Here is a 24,302-nt window from a genome sequence, read left to right as displayed (position 1 = left end):
AGGACACAAACCGTAAATGGAGTTGAGATGTAGTGGAAATCAAGAGTACAAAGGACACAAAGCCAAGATGTAGTGGAAAGCAATGATTAAAAAGCCCTACTCCTCGGTTTAGTGGAGAACTTGCACATTGCTTCTGTAATTAAATCTCTTTAATATTCAGTCAATTATTACATAAAATAAAAATAAAGCACCATCTTGCCTTTTGTTTTTATAAAAAAAAAGTGTTTACACCCAAATTAAACAGCCAATGAGAGCAAGACACGTGGAGGAAACTGGGCTTGGTCAGAGGTACCCTCGGCACCCTACCTACCGATCTCTCCATTAGGGCAACGCCCTCTCCTGGGACACGTGGCGCGCTCCCAAGCGACGCCCACAGTCCCACATCGAAATAATCAACAAAATGCACACCTCCCAAGAGCTATAAAAGGAGGCCAACTATCCCAAAATGGAGGTAATCAGAACTTACGGCATACAAGCCTATTGATCTGTCAGTTGAACTTTCTATTCCCGAACTTACTTAAGCATCGGAGAGCCTTCGGCCGGTACCACACCGGTGCCTTAGGTCTTACCGTGCGCTTGCTTTTATTGCAGATCGCACAGCCTACCGAAGCATCAAGTCTACCGAAGACACAAATTTACTAAGTTGACCCTCTAAGTCAAAGAACCACTTTTTGGCGTCAACAAAAAGTATAATTGATAGTCTAAATTATAGGTAAAGGAAATTTCTCTCACACACACAATTATGATGTCATGAAAGTTCAAACCTGAGCCCTTTTCCACTCGGTTAGACCTCATTAGCACACCATTTTATCTTTAAGTAAAACTTAGCAAGAACATTCAACATAATTTTGTGATTAATCCATACATTGTGTGGTCAAAGCAGCCGCGTACAGTTTGATTAAACTTGATCAAAAATTTGAGAAGCTCATCGAGCATCATTACCTAAACCAATTGACTGCCATTTTTAGGACGTTTCTTTTATATTGATTCAGACATCCTTTCTTCAACTGTGTAAAGGAAGCTTTTCAAATACCGTTTGCTACCGGTTCTTCCTTTTCCACATTTTTTAGACATTCTTGAGATACAGTAAACGTGGAAGTTGTTTAAAACTAATAAAAAGTATCATCAACGTAGACAAGTTTACTGAAAAAATCGAAACAAAAAGTTAACCATCAGACATTAAAATTGCATAACACCAGGAAATCAGGAATCACGGAATTATAAGCGTTTCAAGTTGTATAACACAAAACATACAATAGTGCAGAGAACAATACATAAAGTAGAAAATTAATTAATTTGCAACACAAAATACATCCTCTTCTTATATTAGAAAACTAAGGCATCTAAATCCTCGAGAAATTATAGAATAGTACGGATGTACCACGTCAGCATGTGATACTCCTATTCAAATATTGTCATGTGTCCATTTTAAAATAGAAATTAAATTTTTTTTACAGCTGGATTTATTTCTTAATTTTTATCTTATGAAATAAAATTAGAAAATTGAAAAACTTAAGGAAAAAGGAAAAATAAAAAGAGAATTCCCAACAGCAACCCCTCCCGAACCCAACACCTCTAATCCCAAAAACATGCCATGATCGCCACCCATCTCCACACTACCTGCCATGACTGCCACCCATCTCCCTTCCTCCTCCTCTTCCTCTTCCTTTTTTCTTTTCCTCTTCCTTTCAACCCTTATAGTAATTGTAGGTAATGGAGTTTAAAGAGAGGTAGAGAAAACTAGTATTGATGATTATGATGATAATGGTGATGAAATGGAATAGTGGAAGCGTTGGTGTTTGTGTTAATGGTTGGGAAATGTTAGAGTGAATGCAAAACAGAGAGACCCTTTGAGAGAATTGTTGTATTATATTGATTGAAGTAATTGTTACCAAGGAGTTACAATATTGGATCTGGGTTTGGAAATAGTATGATGATGGCAAAGGTTGTCATGATCAATTTCAGAGAAAGGGGAATTAAGGAAGATGAGGGTTTGGACGCCGGTGGCAATGGTGAAGAGGAAAAGAGAAGGCGAGGAAGAGGAAGAGAGAGGGATGGCATCCATGGAACGCAGTGGGGTTTTAGGGGAAAGGCGGCGGTTGGGAATAATTTTTTTTCTTTTTTTTTCTGTTTTTCAAATTTCAAATTTTATTTCATAATATAAGTCCAGCTGTAAACAAATATTTAATTTCTGTTTTAAAATAGACACATGGCAATTTTTGAAGGGGAGTATCACATGTTGACGTGGTACATCCGTACTGTTCTATAATTTCTCCAAATCCTCGATTTGGCTTCCTAAGGAAGACACTGGTTAGAGCAGAGTCAAACAAAAGAAGCCACCAAAAGACGGAGTGCATGCAGTAAGAAACAAGATTGATCAACATATGAAAGAGATTATATAACTGTCACAAATAGATCAACCACTTTCAACACATGCTAGCTACTTGGGCTTTAACCATGTTAAATAACAACCGTGGTCAAGCAGCAACACTTTATTGAATATTCATCATAAACCAACTGCCTAAAATTTCAAACAAAATAGAAACTCACAGCCAAGGATTTAACCAGAGTAGTTTAAGGTAAATTACGAATGATAAACATAAATGATATATATAACTCACCTCCTTCTTGCCCACTTGAGCAACTTGTACCTCAATGTCATAGTTATCAAGGGACAGGTACGTTCAATTCGCATAAAACTGACAGGCCAAGAATTGCAGAGATCGGACTTACGTTGAGACTGTCGGTTATCACGAACATCGCCTGTCCGTTCAAAAATCCAAGAGCGTTATCATCTTTGTTACGGTGGGATTTGGGGTCTATGAATTCAACTGATTTCACTTGTTTATTAGAGTGGATAATGCTGGTATCAACAGCCAGCCGATACGAGGCTTCCTCTATTCCCAAAGGATGGTTCTTTCTTATAGCCAAATCCAGGGAGAAGCTTGGGACTCACTGTTAGCTTGTAATAGATTAGTTAGTTGGTTACTTTTCTATCTTGTCATACACAAAGTCCTAGTCCTTATTTTATGGTTACCTTGTTTTAGGGAACCTTGTTTTAGGGAGCTTTACTTTACTTTCTTGTCTTAGGGAAACTTTGTTTCCTTGTCTTAAGGATGCCTTGTCTACCTCTTGGCTTGTAGTTATAAATGTATTGTAAGTAATACAAAGAAAAGTAAGTTGAAATTAGAAAACTTGTTGCAGCTCCAATTCTCTCTACATTCTCCACTTCCTTCAATTAATCTTCTCTATGTTTTGACATGGTATCAGAGCAGAGATCTTGGAATTGCCGACTCTTGTTCTGAATCTTTGCTACCTCCATGGGGGAAGATGTTTTTTTCCCTGCTAGAAATAGCACCACCAACTCTTCTCAACCTACCTACCTAGAAGCATTGAAGACACTGATCCCGACCCAGACACCGACCCGATCGATTGGCCTCACTTGGACTAGGTGTTGCCGCCAACCCAACCGAACAACCCCGACTGAAACTACACGATATGAAAAAGATAAAAAAAGATATGAAGCTGCAAGTAGCGACTCTGGCTATGTATTCCATACTTTGGATGATAGAAATTCAACGGGCTGGATAATTGATTCTGGTGCAACCGATCATATGACATTTGATCCTGATGATTTTCTGAGTACCAGTCAACCCAGACGAACTAGTATTGCTAATGCCAATGGAGTTACTTCTCCTGTGACAGGGGCCGGCACTGTGGCTCTCTCATCCTCTCTTTCATTATCTAATACTTTACTTGTTCCATCTCTATCAATTAAGCTAATGTCAGTTAGTCAGATTACTGAACAACTAAATTGTTGTGTACTCATGTATCCCGACTTCTGTTTATTTCAGGATATTCTCACCAAGGAGATCATTGGTCGTGGTACTTGTTGAGGATAAATGTGAACCTCCCAACACAATTTCACCACCACTAATTAAATAATGGGGTTTTATTATTTTAGGTTCGACCCATTCGAGACACAAGTCTCTTAATTACAATCCCTTGCTTCAAGGAAAAACCCTTTGATTCCACCATAACGAAACAGAACGTGTGTGTTTGGTTTTGCGGCTGCTCCCAAGTCCAACCTCAGGGTGCCTACATATCCCTCGCGGGAATCAAGCCACACGTAGTTCGAAGAATTGCAATGAATGAATGACTCATTGCAAAAGGGAAAATTTGTACGAATTTGATTGAAAAAAGCGTTTCAGTGAATTTAGCTGAATAAACCAAGGATTCGATTTTGATGTGTGTTTGGGGTGAATTTGGTTAATAATAACCAGGGATTCTGTTTGGATTTGAGATTTGGGCGGTTGCATCTAGATTGGATCTCTAGATTGCCTACGTACTGTTGAGCCTATTCCTAACAACTAAAATGAGTTATTAAAAATAGAAACTTCAATTCTCGCAAGTGCACGAACCATTTATAGTATAGCTTATGAAATACGAGGTCGATCCCACGGAGAATGGTAACTTGGTTGCAAGTTAAACTACTTAGAATGATGGAAAAACTGAAAACAAAGAAACAAACTAACTAACAATTGGCAAGGTCTAGGACAGAATCCTAGCACCACACACGCACTCGAATGGGGGGTTTTTGTTGTTTAAATGAAAACAAGAGAATGAAATGGAAGTGCTGGAAGTAAACAATGGCAGCAATGAACAAGTTGTGAAACAATGATTGAGAAGTGTTAGAGCCTTGGAATCTACCACTAGTCTTCCTATCCAAGTTATGAATGCATAGAAATTGACTCAAGCTTCATTAACAATAGATTATCGCATACAAGCCTATGGTATCTAGGTGCAGGATGCATGATTCTCCTAAGGCATGTAATTGTGCATGGTATCTACACAACACGTGATCTCTAATATGCAACCTAAGCATGGTATCTACTTAGAATAAAGCATATAAGAGTCATTAAGTTCCTTGAGAATATGATAATCACACAAGTCCTAGAACATGGTATCTGTCCTAGTCAACCTATGGTTATTAACCCCTTGAATGATTCTTAGGCCATTCATGTGTTGCTTGTGAAAGGAGAGTAGAATTGGTGAATCTAAACCCCTTCCCAACCTGTGCTAGATGCATAAAATCCTAGTTAGCTACTCCAAGAAAACATACATCAAGCACATAATAAGCTGGAGATTAACAACTTGATAATGAAAGCAAGGAAATCAATTAACTATGAAATCATCCATAACATTGAATATTCATGACTAGGGCTTCATCCTAAGCCCTAACAAAATGGATTAGTTAAACATAATTATGAATACAGAAGATAAGAAATACATAGGTAGAATAAAGAGAATAGAAGAACTAGCTGGTGGCAGCAAGGTAGTTTCCAGGACAGCTCCCAGCTCTCCCTCCTTTGCAGCTAGCTCTCTCTCTCTCTTTGTGGTGAATCTGAATGTGTGTATGGAAGTAATGGATGAAGTGAATTGTGTCTGGGATGTGGAATGGAAGTGGTATTTATAGGGAGAAGGAAAGGGGAATTCTGAATTGAATATGACTAATGCATACAACACTTGTATTTAGATAATCAGAATTGGTTGCTGCACTAATAAATCCCACCAGCAGCCATAGGTCATCTTCATGTCAGCATGATCAAGCATCCATCCAGAAACCAATAGCTCATGCCTAGCTCACCATGACCAAGCATCCATCAGCTCATCCTCATGTCAGCATGATGTGTATTTTGATGGGCTCACGGATTGGGTTTGGCTGAATCCAAATATGACTTTAAGATATCCATTTTGAAGTTCAGAATGTCTCTGATCCAACCACACAAGTATTGGCCCAATCCAAGCTCGGATGAAGAAGATAAGTCCGAAATGAACTTCTAACTCAATATCCAGTTTTTGCACGTTTTGCACCATTTTGCTTCAAAAGCAATCTCTTGCTGCCTTCAACCTATAGAACACACAAACATAGGTAAGTGACTTGAAATAAAGAGAAACTAAACAAAATTACTAAGTAACGAAGGCATGCAAATGTGTGAAATTATGAACTTATCAAATACCCCCAAACTTAGACTTTGCTAGTCCTCGAGCAAACAAAATAAAACTACAACTTAGAAAACAGAAAATAAGCAGCTAGCCTTCCAAACAATATCCTCAAAGAATCATCAAAGTATATGGTTCCAAAGAAACACAACAATCACAATCTAAGTTCCACACATGATTCAAGAGTGTGCAAAGCTTACAATGACATCCTTAAGTGTAGTGTGTGAATGCCAAATCAGAACAACACCTGCAACTCAAATAAGTACATGCGCACACACTTAAAGCACAATCAAGAATTTCGAGCCCCATAAGCTCATTATGAAATCAGCTCTCCACAGTAATACCACACATTACCAAGGATCAAAAGGACTTTACAAGGGTTGTAATGAGGCTTAGGGTAGTGGTTGAATGAAAGAGGAGACATGGAGATATAACAACATTTTGAGCACAACTAAAGCATAGGTAAAAGCATGAGAGATTACTGAACTTTGTAACAAGCAAGGAACACATACATGAGCAGATTTTCAACATAATTTCAGCACCTTCAAATGTGTTATTTGGCCTAATTTTGTGGCTCTTTACCCTAGATCACCATGATCTTTCCTTATAACACCCTAGGGCCGTGACTACATTGGTCACACTTCATTACCTCTTTTGATTAGTTAACAATACCCCAAAACTTATTTCTTTTCAACACTTGGGTTACAGCACTAATGACTCACTTTTGCTCCAAAAACCTTGCAATCTTTATGACTCTCCTTTAAAGATAGCTTTAATTGCTCAAAGAATAGGTAAAGATAAGAAACAGAGATTTATTATGGTAGAAATGGTTTACACAAAGAAAGGCTTAACGTAGGCTCAAATGGATTGACTAGGGATGAATACATGTAGAGGGATGGTTAGAAAGGCTCAAACGATTTAAACATGGCCTAAATCACTTCCTAAGCATTGTATGGCAACAGAATGTCTCAAGAGATATTCAAATAAGTTCTAGAGCATGAAACCAAGATCATGAAATAAGCAGAATTGCATAACATCTCCAAGTAGCAAGAAATTGGACTAACTTGGCAAAGTGCTCAATAAGTGCAAGGATGGCATGCAAGACAAAGTTCACTCAGAATCACACATAGGCCTTAAACAATGACTATCAATTTCTGAAAAAACCATATTAGTATTAAATCCAAGTCTTATCATAGGTGTTTGGAAGGATAACGAAACAACACACAAAATCCTGCGTTATTAGACACTAGACACACTTAAAAATTTTAAAATTTGACAATAAAACAACATAACTGAATCCTTCCCCCCAAACTTAAATGAAACATTGTCCTCAATGTTTAGAGTATAAGAACAAGCAATGCCTCATAAATGAAAGGAAAGAAGATAAGGAAAAGACATAACCAAATGTTAGAGTTCAGAAAACAACTCCCCTTTGAAGCGATTAGGACGCAAGCAAGCTCCTTGCACGTTCTATCTTCTCCTCATCACCTTGGGTTGCCTCCCAAGAAGCGCTAAGTTTTATGTCTTCAGCCGGACGTCCAAACTTTGGTGAGCTTCAAGAGAGTGGTGGAGGCTCCTTGAGTGCTTGAGACTCAATATTGGCATCAAAGTTGGCATCAAAGTAAGGTTTCAACCGATGTCCGTTCACCTTGAAGGTGCTGCCATCCTTAATATTTTGAATCTCCACTGCGCCATGATCAAACACATTAGTAATAACAAAAGGGCCAATCCACCGAGAACGAAGCTTACCTGGGAAGAGCTTAAGGCGTGAATTGAATAAGAGAACCTTCTGCCCTTCCTCAAACGTCTTCCTAAGAATCTTCTTGTCATGATACTGCTTTGTTTTCTCCTTATAAAGCTTAGCGTTCTCATACGCCTCATGTCGCAACTCCTCCAACTCATTGAGTTGAAGCCTCCTCTTTTCACCAGCAGCTTTCATGTCAAAATTGAATGCCTTGATCGCCCAATAAGCCCTGTGCTCAAGCTCCACTGGTAAGTGACAAGGTTTACCAAAAACAAGTCTATATGGAGACATACCTATGGGGGTCTTATAAGCTGTCCTATAAGCCCACAATGCATCCTCCAAACGCATGTACCAATCCTTCCTTGTGGTGTTCACTGTCTTCTCAAGTATGTGCTTAATCTCCCTATTGCTTATCTCAACCTGCCCACTAGTTTGAGGATGGTAGGGTGTTGCCACCTTATGCTTGATTCCATACTTCTTCAAGAGTGCTGCAAAAGCTTGGTTAACAAAATGGGAGCCACCATCACTAATGATTGCTCTTGGTGTGCCAAACCTTGTAAAAATATTTCCTCTGAGAAAACTGATCACAATCTTAGCATCATTAGTTCTAGTGGCAATGGCTTCCACCCATTTGGAAACATAATCGACAGCAACTAATATATATTCAAATCCATAAGAAGTAGGAAAAGGGCCCATGAAATCAATTCCCCAAACATCAAATATATCAATGACTAAGATATTAGTGAGAGGCATCTGATTTCTAGCATGCAAATTACCCATCCGTTGGCATCTATCACATGAAGCACAAAATGTATAAGCATCCTTAAAAAGGGTAGGCCAAAAGAAACCTGATTGTAGCACTTTGTTGGCAGTCTTCTTTGCTCCAAAATGGCCTCCGCATGCATGGGAGTGACAAAACTCTAGAATGCTCTTAAAATCACCTTCAGGCACACACCTTCGAATTACTTGGTCTGGACAATGCTTGAATAGGTATGGATCATCCCAAAAGTAGTATCTTGCTTGTTTCCTAAGCTTGTTACGTTGGAATGTAGATAACCCTGTAGGGAGTTCGTTAGTGCATAAGTAGTTAACAATATCAGCAAACCAAGGCAATGGATTAAGAGAATTCAAAGCACAAATAGAGAAGAGTTGCTCATCAGGGAAGCTTTCACGCAATGGCAGTGAATCCTCCTCTTCATTAGATACATGCACCAATCTACTCAAGTGATCAGCCACCACATTCTCACTTCCTTTCTTATCTTTTATCTCCAAGTCAAACTCTTGCAACAAGAGGATCCATCTAATGAGGCGTGGCTTGGCATCCTTTTTAGCTAACAAGTATTTCAATGCTGCATGATCAGTGTAAACAATGACCTTGTTAGTAATCAAATAAGATCTGAACTTCTCTAAAGCAAATATGACAGCTAATAACTCCTTCTCTGTGGTGGAATAGTTGAGTTGGGCATCGTTGAGGGTTCTACTAGCATAGTAGATGGCATGTGGCTTCTTATCAACTCGCTGCCCCAAAACAGCTCCAACAGCATAATCTGAGGCGTCACACATCAGTTCAAAAGGCAAGCTCCAATCCGGTGGCATAATGATTGGGGCAGTTGTGAGCATCATTTTCAAAGCATTGAAAGCATTCTCACAGTTTTGATCAAACACAAAATCCATGTCCTTGGCAAGGAGATTGCACAAAGGCCTTGCAATCTTAGAAAAATCTTTAATGAAACGCCTATAGAAACCTGCATGGCCAAGGAAAGAACGTACTTCTTTGACAGAAGTAGGTGAGGGCATAGAAGCAATCAAATCAATCTTAGCTTTATCTACCTCAATTCCATTACTAGAGATGACATGACCAAGAACTATGCCTTGGTAAACCATAAAATGACATTTTTCCCAATTAAGCACAAGGTTATTTTGTTCACATCTAGCCAACACCTTAGATAAGTTATGCAAACATTGATCAAAAGAATCACCAAAGACAGAGAAGTCATCCATGAATACCTCAATAAACCTTTCTACCATGTCGGAGAAAATGCTCATCATGCACCTTTGGAAAGTGGCTGGGGCGTTGCAAAGACCAAAGGGCATCCTCCTATAAGCAAAAGTACCAAAGGGACATGTGAAGGTTGTCTTCTCTTGATCTTCTGGGGCTATGGCGATTTGGTTGTAACCTGAATATCCATCAAGGAAGCAATAGTGGCTATGGCCAGCCAATCTCTCAAGCATTTGATCAATAAATGGAAGAGGGAAGTGATCCTTGCTTGTTGCTGTGTTGAGCTTCCTATAATCAATGCAAACTCTCCAGCCCGTGGTCATCCGTGTTGGTACAAGCTCGTTTGCTTCATTCTTCACCACTGTGATACCTGATTTCTTGGGGACAACTTGTATTGGGCTCACCCATTTACTGTCAGAAATAGGGTAAATAATACCAACATCTAAAAGCTTCATTACTTCTTTCCTTACCACCTCCTTCATGTTTGGATTGAGACGTCTTTGGGCATCCCTCTTAGGCACTGCATTGTCCTCCAATAGTATCCTATGCATGCACGATGTTGGGCTTATGCCTTTGATATCTGCAATGCTCCATCCAATCGCAGTTTTGTGCTCTTTTAGAACCCTCAAAAGCTTCTTCTCATCATTTGGTTCGAGGTGTGAGGCAATGATAACAGGTAGAGTCTCACTCTCACCTAAATAAGCATATTTAAGGTGTGTTGGCAATTGCTTTAATTCCAACTCCGGTGCCTGCACAATAGAAGGTAAAACCTTATTAGTAGGTGCGGGTAAAGATTCAAATTGGTTTGCATACCTCTTTCCCACTTCTATGTAGCTATCCATGCTGCAAACAAGCTCAAGAAGTAAAGGAGAGATCACAGCCTCTAATCTGTCCACTTCTTCTTTCCTTATGCTTTGTGTGATGCATGCTTCAATAGGCTCCAAATAACTCATTGGCAGTGCTTCTTTCACCATATTATCAATTGCATCAAGCTGGAAAACTTCATGCTCATCACTTGGAAACTTGGAGGCTTCAAACACTTTGAATGCTATTGTCTCATCAAACACGTTCATAGTCAATGTACCCTTCTTCACATCAATAATTGCACCGGCAGTTGCCATGAATGGACGACCAAGAATGAGTGGTAACTGATTGTCATGAATTGGTGCTTCTTCCATTTCCAACACCAAGAAATCAGCTGGCAAAATCAGCTCTTCTACTTTCACCAAAACATCTTCTAGAATGCCCCTAGGGTACCTGATAGTTCTATCTGCCAATTGAATGCTCACAGATGTGGCTTGCAACTCACCAAGGTTAAGTTTCTCATAAACATGATATGGCATAAGGTTAATGGATGCACCAAGATCAAGCAAAGCTTTTTGAAACTTAAAATCACCAACTATACAAGGTAAAGAAAATGAACCTGGATCCTTTAGCTTTGGAGGTAGCTTTCTTTGTAAGACTGCACTAACCTCTTCACTTAATGCAACCTGTTCATGCTCTTTGAATCTCCTCTTGTTAGTGCATAGATCCTTCAAAAATTTTGCATATTTTGGAATCTGAGCAATGGCATTGAGCAATGGGATGTTGATTTGCACTTTCTTGAATATTTCCATTATCTCATCCAAGCCTTGATCTTTCTTTGACTTTGATAGCCTGCTGGGAAAGGGTGCAATAGGCCTAAAAGCATTAGATGAAATTGGAACTTGATTAGCATTAGATAATACCTTAGGGCCTGTGCTCTTTCCAAGAGAATTGAGGGGCTGTTTGGTGGAACCTGTGGGCTGCCCTTGTGGTGGCTGAATGATCTCCACGTTTTCTCCATCTTCTTGCTCTTCATTGGCATCTCCAACCTTATTATCAACTTGTTTACCACTTCTCAAGATGTGCACTGCTTTAACTTGCTCATGATGCCTTGGATTCACCTCCGTTTGGCTTGGAAAAGTTCCGGATGCTCTATTGCTCATGGAGGATGCAATCTGCCCAACTTGCACTTCTAGTTTGTTCACTGCATTTTGAAGATTCTGATTGGTTTGCATCTGTTGCCCCATGAACTTCTTGAACATGTCTTGCAATTCTCCCATTTGATCACCCCTTTGCTCTTGTACTTGTTGGGGAGCTTGCTGGAATTGCCTTTGTTGTATTTGAAATCCTGGGGGAGGTCCTTGAGATTGTTGCACATTTGAATTATTGCTCCACCTGAAATTAGGATGATTTCTCCACCCCGGATTGTATGTGTTTGAGTAAGGATCATTCTGAGGATTCCTTCCTTGAAGGGCATTTGCTTGCTCTAGCATGTGCTTTGCAAAAGATTGGTCTTGAACTTCCTCTTTGCTTCCTAGAGGGCCAGTCACTGCCTGTTGAAGCAAAGAACACATAACATCAAGTTTTGCATTAATCTCATTATTAGTACTTACCTCAGAGACCACAGCTTTCATAGGAGCTCCTCTTCCTTTATTGTAGCTCCATTGTTGAGAGTTGGTACTCAAAGATTCAAAGAGAGTAAAAGCCTCATCTGCTGTTTTGTTCATCAGTCCTTCTCCACTTGTTGCATCTACCATCATCCTTTCGGAATCAAGCAAACCTTCATAGAAAGATTGCATTTGCATCCAACTCTCTATATTGTGGTGTGGGCAAGAACTCATCATCTCCTTGTACCTCTCCCAGCATTCATGAAAAGCTTCTCCTTCTCTTTGTGTGAAACCAAGAATTTCCTTTCTAATCTTGTTAGTCTTTTGAGCTGGAAAGAATTTCTGCAAAAACTTATTAGAAAGCTCATCCCAAGTACGAATTGAAGCATTAGGCAAAGAGTATAACCATGACTTAGCCTTATCTTTTAAACTGAATGGGAATAGCCTCATCTTAATCTGCTCATCATCAAGTCCTTGAATTTTGATTGTAGCACATATTTCAAAGAATTGCTTAACATGCATGTAAGGATCCTCAGTGGTATTACCATAATAAGTTGGAAGAAGATGAATCATACCACTTCTAAGCTCAAACCTGTCAATTGTGAGTTGAGGATAGACGATGCACGAAGGTTGATCAGTGACTTTGGGGATGGAAAATTCACGCAGGGGTTTCCTAGGTTGGACAACAAGCGCACCACCTCCTTCATCATTATTGTTGTTGTTTGGAATCTCTGCCATCTTGCTTGAACCTTCAGATTCGTAGCTCTCAGATTCAGCACTTAAAGAACTATAATTCCTCCTCAAACCAACACGTACAGCAAAAGTTCCTGGTGAAATTGGCTCAGAATCAGATTCGGACATATATGCACACACAAGAAACCAATTAGTGCCTTCAAATGGAGATAACAACTAAAAAGAAAAACAGAATACAGAAATAAAAACCAACGAAAACAAAAACAAAAACACTCAAAGTAATCTAACTATAGCACCATCGTTACCGGTTCCCCGGCAACGGCGCCAAAAACTTGTTGAGCCTATTCCTAACAACTAAAATGAGTTATTAAAAATAGAAACTTCAATTCTCGCAAGTGCACGAACCATTTATAGTATAGCTTATGAAATACGAGGTCGATCCCACGGAGAATGGTAACTTGGTTGCAAGTTAAACTACTTAGAATGATGGAAAAACTGAAAACAAAGAAACAAACTAACTAACAATTGGCAAGGTCTAGGACAGAATCCTAGCACCACACACGCACTCGAATGGGGGGTTTTTGTTGTTTAAATGAAAACAAGAGAATGAAATGGAAGTGCTGGAAGTAAACAATGGCAGCAATGAACAAGTTGTGAAACAATGATTGAGAAGTGTTAGAGCCTTGGAATCTACCACTAGTCTTCCTATCCAAGTTATGAATGCATAGAAATTGACTCAAGCTTCATTAACAATAGATTATCGCATACAAGCCTATGGTATCTAGGTGCAGGATGCATGATTCTCCTAAGGCATGTAATTGTGCATGGTATCTACACAACACGTGATCTCTAATATGCAACCTAAGCATGGTATCTACTTAGAATAAAGCATATAAGAGTCATTAAGTTCCTTGAGAATATGATAATCACACAAGTCCTAGAACATGGTATCTGTCCTAGTCAACCTATGGTTATTAACCCCTTGAATGATTCTTAGGCCATTCATGTGTTGCTTGTGAAAGGAGAGTAGAATTGGTGAATCTAAACCCCTTCCCAACCTGTGCTAGATGCATAAAATCCTAGTTAGCTACTCCAAGAAAACATACATCAAGCACATAATAAGCTGGAGATTAACAACTTGATAATGAAAGCAAGGAAATCAATTAACTATGAAATCATCCATAACATTGAATATTCATGACTAGGGCTTCATCCTAAGCCCTAACAAAATGGATTAGTTAAACATAATTATGAATACAGAAGATAAGAAATACATAGGTAGAATAAAGAGAATAGAAGAACTAGCTGGTGGCAGCAAGGTAGTTTCCAGGACAGCTCCCAGCTCTCCCTCCTTTGCAGCTAGCTCTCTCTCTCTCTTTGTGGTGAATCTGAATGTGTGTATGGAAGTAATGGATGAAGTGAATTGTGTCTGGGATGTGGAATGGAAGTGGTATTTATAGGGAGAAGGAAAGGGGAATTCTGAATTGAATATGACTAATGCATACAACACTTGTATTTAGATAATCAGAATTGGTTGCTGCACTAATAAATCCCACCAGCAGCCATAGGTCATCTTCATGTCAGCATGATCAAGCATCCATCCAGAAACCAATAGCTCATGCCTAGCTCACCATGACCAAGCATCCATCAGCTCATCCTCATGTCAGCATGATGTGTATTTTGATGGGCTCACGGATTGGGTTTGGCTGAATCCAAATATGACTTTAAGATATCCATTTTGAAGTTCAGAATGTCTCTGATCCAACCACACAAGTATTGGCCCAATCCAAGCTCGGATGAAGAAGATAAGTCCGAAATGAACTTCTAACTCAATATCCAGTTTTTGCACGTTTTGCACCATTTTGCTTCAAAAGCAATCTCTTGCTGCCTTCAACCTATAGAACACACAAACATAGGTAAGTGACTTGAAATAAAGAGAAACTAAACAAAATTACTAAGTAACGAAGGCATGCAAATGTGTGAAATTATGAACTTATCACGTACCCTTTTGAAGGGATCAAACCAACGTAGTTCGGAAAGGATTGTTGGGATTTGGCGTGGTTTTGTACCACTTGGGATTTGGTGTGGATGCGGTTGCGTCTATTGGTATGCTAGACTGGCTACGTACCCTTGGTGGGATCAAACCGGCGTAGTTCCAAAATTTGAGTGGAGATAGATTTGTGGGACTTTGGTTGATGTAACCAGTGATTCAAATTTGGTTGCGGTTGCGTTTATTGGGGTGCTAGACTGCCTACGTACCCTTGATGGGATCAAACCGGCGTAGTTCAAAATTTGGAAATTAATGGGTAAGTGTGGCCCACTAATTAAGAATTTGTGTCTTTGAGACAATTTGGAGATTTTCATAGGTAGATGACCTACGGGAAAAATTGGAAATTAATGGGTAAGTGTGACCCACTAATTGAGAATTTCTGTTTGAGAGATTTGAATTTAATCTCGTTGGAATTTTCATGAGTAGATGACCCATGAGAAATTTAGATGGTTTTGTACCATTTTTCTTGTTGTCAATGTCCAAGAAAAATAATGAGTAATTTTAATTATCCCATTGATTTTCCATAAAATTGACATTTGCAGTTGGACCTGAATATGGCTTTGAGGATTTTAAAATTGATCCATTAAGCATATTACAGGCCATTTGGGCCTCTGTATGCTTAATGAGTGTTTATTTGATCACTCATTAAACACATTGGGCTTTTGAGAATTAATGGGCAATTTTTGATAACCCAATAATCTGTTTCCAGGCCTCGACATTTTTCATCAGTTGGATCACGAGCATGGAGTCCACATTAAAGAGACTTTGAAACCCAGCTGCCAATTGAAGCCGGACTGATATCTGTTTGCCCCAAAAATAGAACTGAACAACAGCTTTGGAAGACTATAACTGGCTTCAGATAGAATTGGGGAAAGATCAAACAAGAGGACCATGCGACATGGCCCCACTACTTCCTTTTTTTTCTTGTTATCACAACAATATGACCTCACCCTTTTGTCAGAGTAGGTCCTGTTGCCATTTCTTTCTTTCCCCTATGTGCCAAACGAGTTGAGTTGCATGGAGGGGAGAAATTTCAAGGCCATGCGGCCTTCACAATTTGGGTGCTTGACAGAGTTCCTTGCCCATTTTCCTATCATTTATTTTGATAGATCAACATGGTTTTTTGCTAAGGCCTCCATCCCTGTTCTTTTGTTGTCTTCCTCAGCAAACACAAACACCATTGAAAATGTCTTCGCTGCAGTAAGAGAAGTTCAGAAAATTTTGGGAATTTCTCTATGTCTTTTAAAAGCATTGAGAAACATAACAATCCCACAAATTGAACTTGCTGATTTTGATGATGAAGCCGTGAAGGAGAAGCGACTGTGGCCCTGCTTTGCTCCAGTTGGTCCCTTACAGCCTGGTGCCTTTAACAAATGTCTTTTAATTTTATCAAGACACCCAAGGATAAAAGTCCTTGTCCAAATAGAGTCAGAATTAACCTCCTTGTTGATTTGGAACCCCTCATCCAGGAAAGTAAACCCCTTGTCCATATAGGATTGGGCTATATGTATTTCTTTTATTTATAAAAGAAAACATGTGCACCACAACTTAAAATCATCGGCAAACGAACACTTGATATTCTTTCTTTGTTTGCCTTTCCAGACCAGTTCGTACAGCCACCTGTTGCATCATCAAAAGAAAAGACAAACTCTGGGATTTCACGTGGTAACCCACCCCATAAACTTCCCTTTCTTCTTTTTTTTTCTTTTGTTTGTTTCCATGCGGCTGACTTCTTTCTTTGGATCTGCAGATTAAGGAGGTGCCTTGCTGTGGGCTACATCGAGAACTTTGAGAGCAATTTGTCTTCTTGCTTCAGCCACCAAAAACAAATATAGGTTGAACATTTATTATGCCTATTCTTCCTCTCTTTTTGTTTACTGTAGCAGTCCCTTTTCCGATTGCCAACATCTTTTTCTTTGCTGAATTTTTTAAGTCAAATAGACCAAGACAAGTCATTCAAGAGGGGGAGGGACTGTGCGACACGACCCCCTTTTTTTTTAACACATTGTCATTTTTAGCTGCCTTCTCTTTGTTTTGTCTCTTTGCAAACAAGTAAAACCATCACTTTTCCTTTGCTCCATTCTCTCTTCCGCTGGCTATCTTCTTCATCTTCTTTTTATTTTCTTTTTGTTGACTTGCTGGCAGCAAACACTCATGAGGAGGCAATTCAATTGCCATGCGGCCCTTTTGGTTTTAGATGCTTCAAACCAGTTTTACGCAAAGATTACAAGCTTTCCTTCTTTGGTTTTGATTCCATGGTGGGTTCATCTCTACCTCCATGATTTCCTCAACTCTCCATGATTTGAGACATCCCCTGCGTTTGGAAACATATTCGGAGTTGCCTGCTGGAAATATGATAATTGAAATCATCATGGAATGATCTTTCCTGTTGGTGGTAGACTGAAAACATCGATGGAATTATTTGAGCGGAGCCAAGGAGAGATTCTTGACTTGTTTATGATGATTTCTATCATCATAGCCAAGAATCTTTCTTTGGACTGATCAAAAGATGGGTGCAGATTGTACACTTGGAAATATTTGAGCGGAGCTGCCCGTTGGAATAGATTATCCCCTGATACATGATGATTGAAATCATCATAGAGGACAATCTTTCCTGTCGGTTGTGGACTGGACGCTTGGAAAACATCGTTGGAATCGTTTGAGCCGAGTCGAGCCTTGGAGAGATTCTTGACTTGGTTTATGATGATAGAAATCATCATAGCCAAAAATCTCTATGGACTGATCAAAAGCTAGGCGCAGATTGCATACTTGGAAATGCTTGAGTGGAGACGTGCCTTAGAGATCCCTGACTGTTTTTATGATGATAAAAATCATCATAGCCAGGAACCTTTGGGTTGAACGAAACCTGGAACCTTCAGCAAACAAGAAAACAACGCCACAAAACTAAGATTTTACCTTGAGATGGCTCTTGCTTTCTTTGGTATGCTTGCTGTCTTCCTTTTCTTCCTGCGGCTATTCTCCTTTCTGCTCCTTCCGTTCTCTGTTTTCTTTTCTTTCTCCTTCTTTCTCCGTCACTTTTTTTTATCGTAGGCATGACTCTTTTATAGAGCATGAGATTTGAGGAGTTTGAGTTGAAGTCAATAGCCACTTCTCAGCTAGGATGCTTATCCTTCAGTGTTTGATGCTTGGCAAACACTTGTATATTTTTTGATAAACTTGCAGGGAGGAAAAATTCAGTCCCGTTCAAATACAAGCTGGCATTTTATTTTATTTTATTTTAAATGGGTTGCCACCCCTTTTTTTGTTGTGAAAAATTCAGGCCCAACAGATGCAAAAATTATCGTTTCAACAGTACTAAGAGAGGGGGGTTGTACTATGTGGATGATTTCAGTATGGGAAAGGCACATAGTGTGAAGCACTCATCGACTTGGAAGGATCGACAACTTTGGCTATGGCACCGACGTTTGGGGCATCCTTCTTTTGGCTATATGAGACATCTATTTCCAGATTTGTTTTCAAATTCCTGTACCACTGATTTCCAATGTGATACTTGTATCTTGGCCAAGAGCCACAGAGCCTCTTATCCATTAAGTACCAATAAAAGTGTTGCTCCATTTGCTTTGATACATTCTGATGTTTGGGGTCCTTCACCTATCTCTACAACTTCTGGCTTCCGGTGGTTTATTACCTTTGTGGATGATTGTACCCGCATGACTTGGCTCTTCATGATGAAAAATAAAACTGATGTGTTCCCTATATTTCAGTCATTTCACAAGCAAATTGAAACTCAATTCTCTACCAAGATTCAAGTCCTTCGTTCTGACAATGGAGGTGAATATATCAACCATGATTTTCAGACCTACTTCCAAATGCATGGCATCATTCATGAGACCACTTGTCCTCAAACTCCTCAACAGAATGGTGTTGCGGAAAGAAAAAATCGACACCTCCTTGAAACAGCACGAGCTCTTTTGATTGGAGCTCATGTTCCTCGCCATTATTGGGCTGATACTATAGTCACTGCAGTCTACCTCATCAACCGAATGCCTTCCAAAGTTTTAGACTTCCGGACTCCATTACAAGCACTTGCCCAACATGGGCCCTTGCCCTCTGTTCAGATGCTTCCGCCCTGAGTCTTTGGTTGTGTGGCATTCGTACACCTCCATAAGAATCAACGTGGCAAGCTTGATCCATGTGCTATCAGATGTGTTTTTGTAGGCTATGCTGCACATCAGAAGGGATATCGATGCTATCACCCCTCCAGTCGTCGTACATATGTCACTTTGGATGTCACTTTTATGGAATCGGAAATGTTTTTTTATAATCCGATGTCCAACTCTCCACCTCACAGAGACATACAAAGAGAACCACTGGGCAAGGAGGCCCTGGAAATTCAAGAACTTGAAGATTGGAGCAAAACGGATCCCAAAAGTCCAGAAGAAAATGTAACCTGCCCAAAACCGACCAGTCGCCAGGAGCCAAGCGACCGGTCGCATAGAAGTCCTGAAGGTGAAAATCGATTCTGCCCAAAAGAGACCGGTCGCCAGGAGCCCAGCGACCGGTCGCATCAACGCACTGAAGCTGAAATTCGAATCTGTCCAGAAACGACCGGTCGCCAGGAGCTCAGCGACCGGTCGCATCAACGCACTGAAGCTGAAATTCGAATCTGTCCAGAAACGACCGGTCGCCAGGAGCTCAACGACCGGTCGCATCAATGCACTGAAGCTGAAATTCGAATCTGTCCAGAAAAGACCGGTCGCCAGGAGCCCAGCGACCGGTCACTTCCAAGCACTGAAGCTGAGGATCGAATCTGTCCAGAAACGACCGGTCGCCAGGAGACCAGCGACCGGTCGCTCCACAGCAGAGAGCACAATATTTTTTCATACTTCACCGACGATGATGATGAAGACCCCCCTCACATCTCAGTACCAGCTGATCAATCTCCTGAGAATACTCCTGAGGTACGTGATTCTACTCCATCTACTGTTTTAGTTGATGAAACTGTTAGATATCAATTACCCAATAGACAGAACCGTGGAAAACCACCAATTCGGTATTCACCGGATAATGGCAAAGCATCGAAGTATCCAATTGCAAACTATGTTTCTGCGGAAAAATTATCTGCACCCCTCCAAGGCTTTGTACACCAGTTATCTGCAATTCATATTCCAACCAAAGTGAGTGAGGCATTGAAGGATCCAAAATGGGTTCACGCAATGAAGGAAGAGATGCATGCTCTGGAGAAAAATCACACATGGACACTGGAGAATTTACCTCGAGGAAAAAGGACTGTCGGATGCAGATGGGTTTACACCTTGAAATACAATGCTGGTGGGTCAATTGAACGTTACAAAGCACGACTTGTGGCAAAGGGATACACACAAACATATGGTATTGACTATGAAGAAACCTTTGCCCCGGTTGCAAAACTTAACACTGTTCGTGTGCTATTGTCCCTTGCAGCAAATCTTGATTGGCCTCTCCACCAATTTGATGTGAAGAGTGCCTTTCTCCATGGAGAACTCACAGAAGAAGTCTACATGGATATCCCACCAGGATATGTTACATCTACTCCTGCTAATGTGGTGTGCAGATTACGGAAGGCATTATATGGATTGAAACAGTCTCCCTAGGCATGGTTTGGGCGTTTTACCTTGGCAATGAAGAATTATGGTTTTAAGCAGAGTAATTCTGACCATACTCTGTTCTTAAAACACAAGGGAGGAAAGGTAACAGCTCTTATCATTTATGTCGATGATATGATTATTACTGGGAATGATAAGCAGGAAATTTCTCAACTCCAACAATGTTTAGCAAAAGAGTTTGAAATGAAAAATCTTGGTGGACTCAAGTACTTCTTGGGCATTGAAGTTGCTCGATCAAAGCAAGGCATTTTTCTCTCACAAAGGAAGTATGTTCTAGATTTATTGGCAGAAACGGGAATGTTAGATTGCAAACCTGTGGACACTCCAATCGTTCAGAATCACTGCCTTGGGGAATATCTCAATCAAGTACCCACTAACAAAGAAAGATATCTGAGATTGGTGGGACGACTGATCTACCTATCCCATACCAGACCCGACATTGCGTATGCTATAAGTGTTGCTAGTCAGTTTATGCATTGTCCAAGTGAAGATCATATGGATGCGGTTCTTAGAATTCTTAAATATTTGAAGTCCGCACCGGGTAAAGGACTTATGTTCTCTAAAAATGGTCATCTAAATATCAGTGGCTATACAGATGCAGATTGGGCAGGGAATGTCACTGATAGACGATCAACATCAGGGTACTTCACATTTGTTGGTGGTAACTTGGTTACTTGGAGAAGCAAGAAACAGAATGTTGTTGCTTTGTCTAGTGCAGAAGCCGAATTCAGAGGAATGACCAAAGGAATTTGCGAACTCCTTTGGTTAAAGAAATTGCTTACAGAGATTGGATATGCACCTACATTAGGAATGCATCTACAGTGTGATAACAAGGCTTCAATATCCATTGCACACAATCCAGTCCAACATGATCGTACTAAACATGTTGAAGTGGATCGACACTTCATTAAAGAAAAACTTGACAATAAAGAAATTCAGCTTCCGTTTGTCAAGTCCGAAGACCAGCTGGCCGATATTTTGACAAAAGCAGTTTCTAGCAGAGTATTCCACAACTCACTGATCAAGTTGGGCATTGGTGATATCTATGCACCAACTTGAGGGGGAGTGTTAGCTTGTAATAGATTAGTTAGTTGGTTACTTTCTATCTTGTCATACACAAAGTCCTAGTCCTTATTTTATGGTTACCTTGTTTTAGGGAACCTTGTTTTAGGGAGCTTTACTTTACTTTCTTGTCTTAGGGAAACTTTGTTTCCTTGTCTTAGGGATGCCTTGTCTACCTCTTGGCTTGTAGTTATAAATGTATTGTAAGTAATACAAAGAAAAGTAAGTTGAAATCAGAAAACTTGTTGCAGCTCCAATTCTCTCAACATTCTCCACTTCCTTCAATTAATCTTCTCTATGTTTTGACACTCACTAGCATTTTCTTATGGTTATTTGACTTCAAGCACTGCTCATCAAGATCCTGGACACGTTTGTACAACTGACCAATGCATCCTTTCATAGAGTTATCCTGCATCTGTTTCACAATAAACCCGAGTGGAAGAGTCAAGAAACTGAAGAGTAAATTGACAAACTCCTCCCCTGCTTCTGCATAACAAACCGTCTTCCCAGATTTGCTTACTATGAGCTTAATAGAAATCTTTTCTTCTTCCTCATTCGTGGCGTCTCCTAACATTTGAGATTCAACATATATTTCTTGATCAACATTTTCATTGCTCAATTCTGGGAGGGGTGCATGCTTCAGCAGAGTTTCAGTGGAAGGCATCTTTGATGCTAAGCAACTTCAAAACCTGAAGAAAGTGAAAAGATCATCAGAAACTAGCATTTCATTTCTTACTAGAAAATTAACTTCGGTGGTATAACAGATCATTTACCTCATCAACTCGTACATTGACTGTCTACTCCTCAATGCTATTCCATCCCGTGAATCCGAGGTTCTTAACTAAAGAAAAGCTTGTAGAAGTAAATGGGGGCATCACTTGTAAATCATCACTAATTATAAATCTGGCTGGACCTTTTACAAAGACCTCACCATCTTCAGCACCAGACACTGGAAGGGTTGTCTCCGTGTCCATTAGACGCTTACAACGATGACAACGAACCATTTGGTAATAACTAAAACAAGACTGCTCTGAAAATTTCTGCAATGTGGATTAGAACACTTAAAGTACCGCGTGGGTTCGCAATCATCAAATTTCAGTTTGAGGTTGTCTAAGAGATATTCTGTCCTATTGCGGGGACATAACAGCATGGCTCTACATTCTTCAGTTCGGAAAAGCTGTGAGTCAAAACTCTCCACACTTCCATATATGTTGTCCATGCAACCAATTCCCAAGGGAGTTAGGCGGCGCCTAGGCGGGTCTAGGCGGGTTTAGGCGGACGAAGGGCGGTTGAAGCGCGCAGGGAGTTAGGCGGCGCCGTCATTTCACCCTAATCATTAGGGGTAGGCGCCCGGGAGTTAGGCAGAGCCTGGGCGTCCGCCTCGGCGGCCTAGGCGGGTCTGGGTGGGCGTTTTGCCGTTGAGGAGCGGACGAAGGTCTGTTGAAGTGCGCAGGAGCCGCTGCTTGTTAGGAAGAAAGACGGAGAGACAGAGAGATGAAATCGAAACACAGAGAGGAAGGAGAAGGCGACGCTTGGGAAGAAGAGATATCTGACCTAATTTTTAACATAACTAACGGGTAGGGTTTTGTGAAATGGCCTTAAACATTGTATTAAAATGGGCCTATATATCTTATTATTTTGCATGATTTTGGTTAAAATTTATAATTTATAATACAAAATAATTATTAAAAAAAGGGGTGCCTAGGCCCCGATTACTCCTTTCAGCTCTAAGCCCATGCCTGCCGCCCACCTACTGCCTACGGATTTTTCGAACATATATTAAAAAAAGAAAAGCATATATGTGAAAATGGTGTATCATAAAATACAAATGGGACATATACAAAAAAAATTATTTTTATGAAATATTTTCATATGTCTTATGTACGATGGTACACCACATAGTAGGGGCGGAGCTATAGCAAGGCCTGTCATGGCCCTGGGCCCCCATTTAATTTTCAATCTATTGTAATATATTATAAAATATATGATATAGCAATACCGTTATTGCAATTAGATTTGTGTTGACCCTCTCAGTTGAAGATGAAAAACCAATGTGGAAGTGACTTTGAAATTTTGGCCCCTCTATGCTAGGAATCCTAGTTCCACCACTGCCAGACAATTGGTGTACCTAAACATAAAAATATTTCTCCTCCCCCTTCCCCTTTCTAACTATGCTTAAAAAATAAAATAAAATAACTACGAAGAAATCTATGGCCCTACTATGACACGAAGATTCTAATTGCTGGAATTAAATATAGAATTATGACCTTTTTTTTTAAATATTTGATTGATATTTTATTCTAATGGGAGGGGGCACCGACAATGGGATTCAAATTGATGCCATGGAGTTTCTTGCATTATGACTATTTTTTTATTCCGTCGATATTCTATTCTAAGGGGAAGCCGCACCCACAATGGGATTCAAACTGATGTCATGGGGATTGCAAACAAAGACCTCAACCACTGAGGTAAACCCCCACTGGCAAATATAGAATTATGACTTTAAACTTCAGCTAATAAGGTGTTAATAGAATCTCCAAAGCACACTTTTTTTTTTCTGAAAAAAAATCCGAAGGAGACATTTTTTTTTTTTTGAGTTACAACAATATTCTCATTCTAAGGGGGCGGAGGATGTTTGACACAAGTGCTGCTCATCAAGATCTTCGATAGATTTGTGCAACTGATCAATGCACGCTTTGAAAGAGGCATCCCTCATATGCTTGACTATGAAACC

The 24,302-nt window shown here is 40.0% G+C and overlaps 1 non-coding gene and 1 pseudogene across 1 annotated transcript; one reads left to right on the top strand and one right to left on the bottom strand.

The window, feature by feature from the left end:
• Nucleotides 1-1,109: 1,109 nt before the first annotated feature.
• Nucleotides 1,110-22,718, bottom strand: LOC148296203 (uncharacterized; annotated as a pseudogene).
• On the top strand, nt 12,366-12,472 carry LOC148296204 (small nucleolar RNA R71). The gene has a single exon (XR_015834200.1). It is a non-coding gene; the product is annotated as a small nucleolar RNA R71 (small nucleolar RNA).
• Nucleotides 22,719-24,302: the final 1,584 nt, after the last annotated feature.

Source organism: Prunus avium, chromosome 2 (genome assembly GCF_965620075.1).
Source record: "Prunus avium chromosome 2, drPruAviu1.hap1.1, whole genome shotgun sequence".
NCBI classification, from domain to species: Eukaryota; Viridiplantae; Streptophyta; class Magnoliopsida; order Rosales; family Rosaceae; genus Prunus; species Prunus avium.
This window is presented reverse-complemented; position numbering and strand designations above follow the sequence as displayed.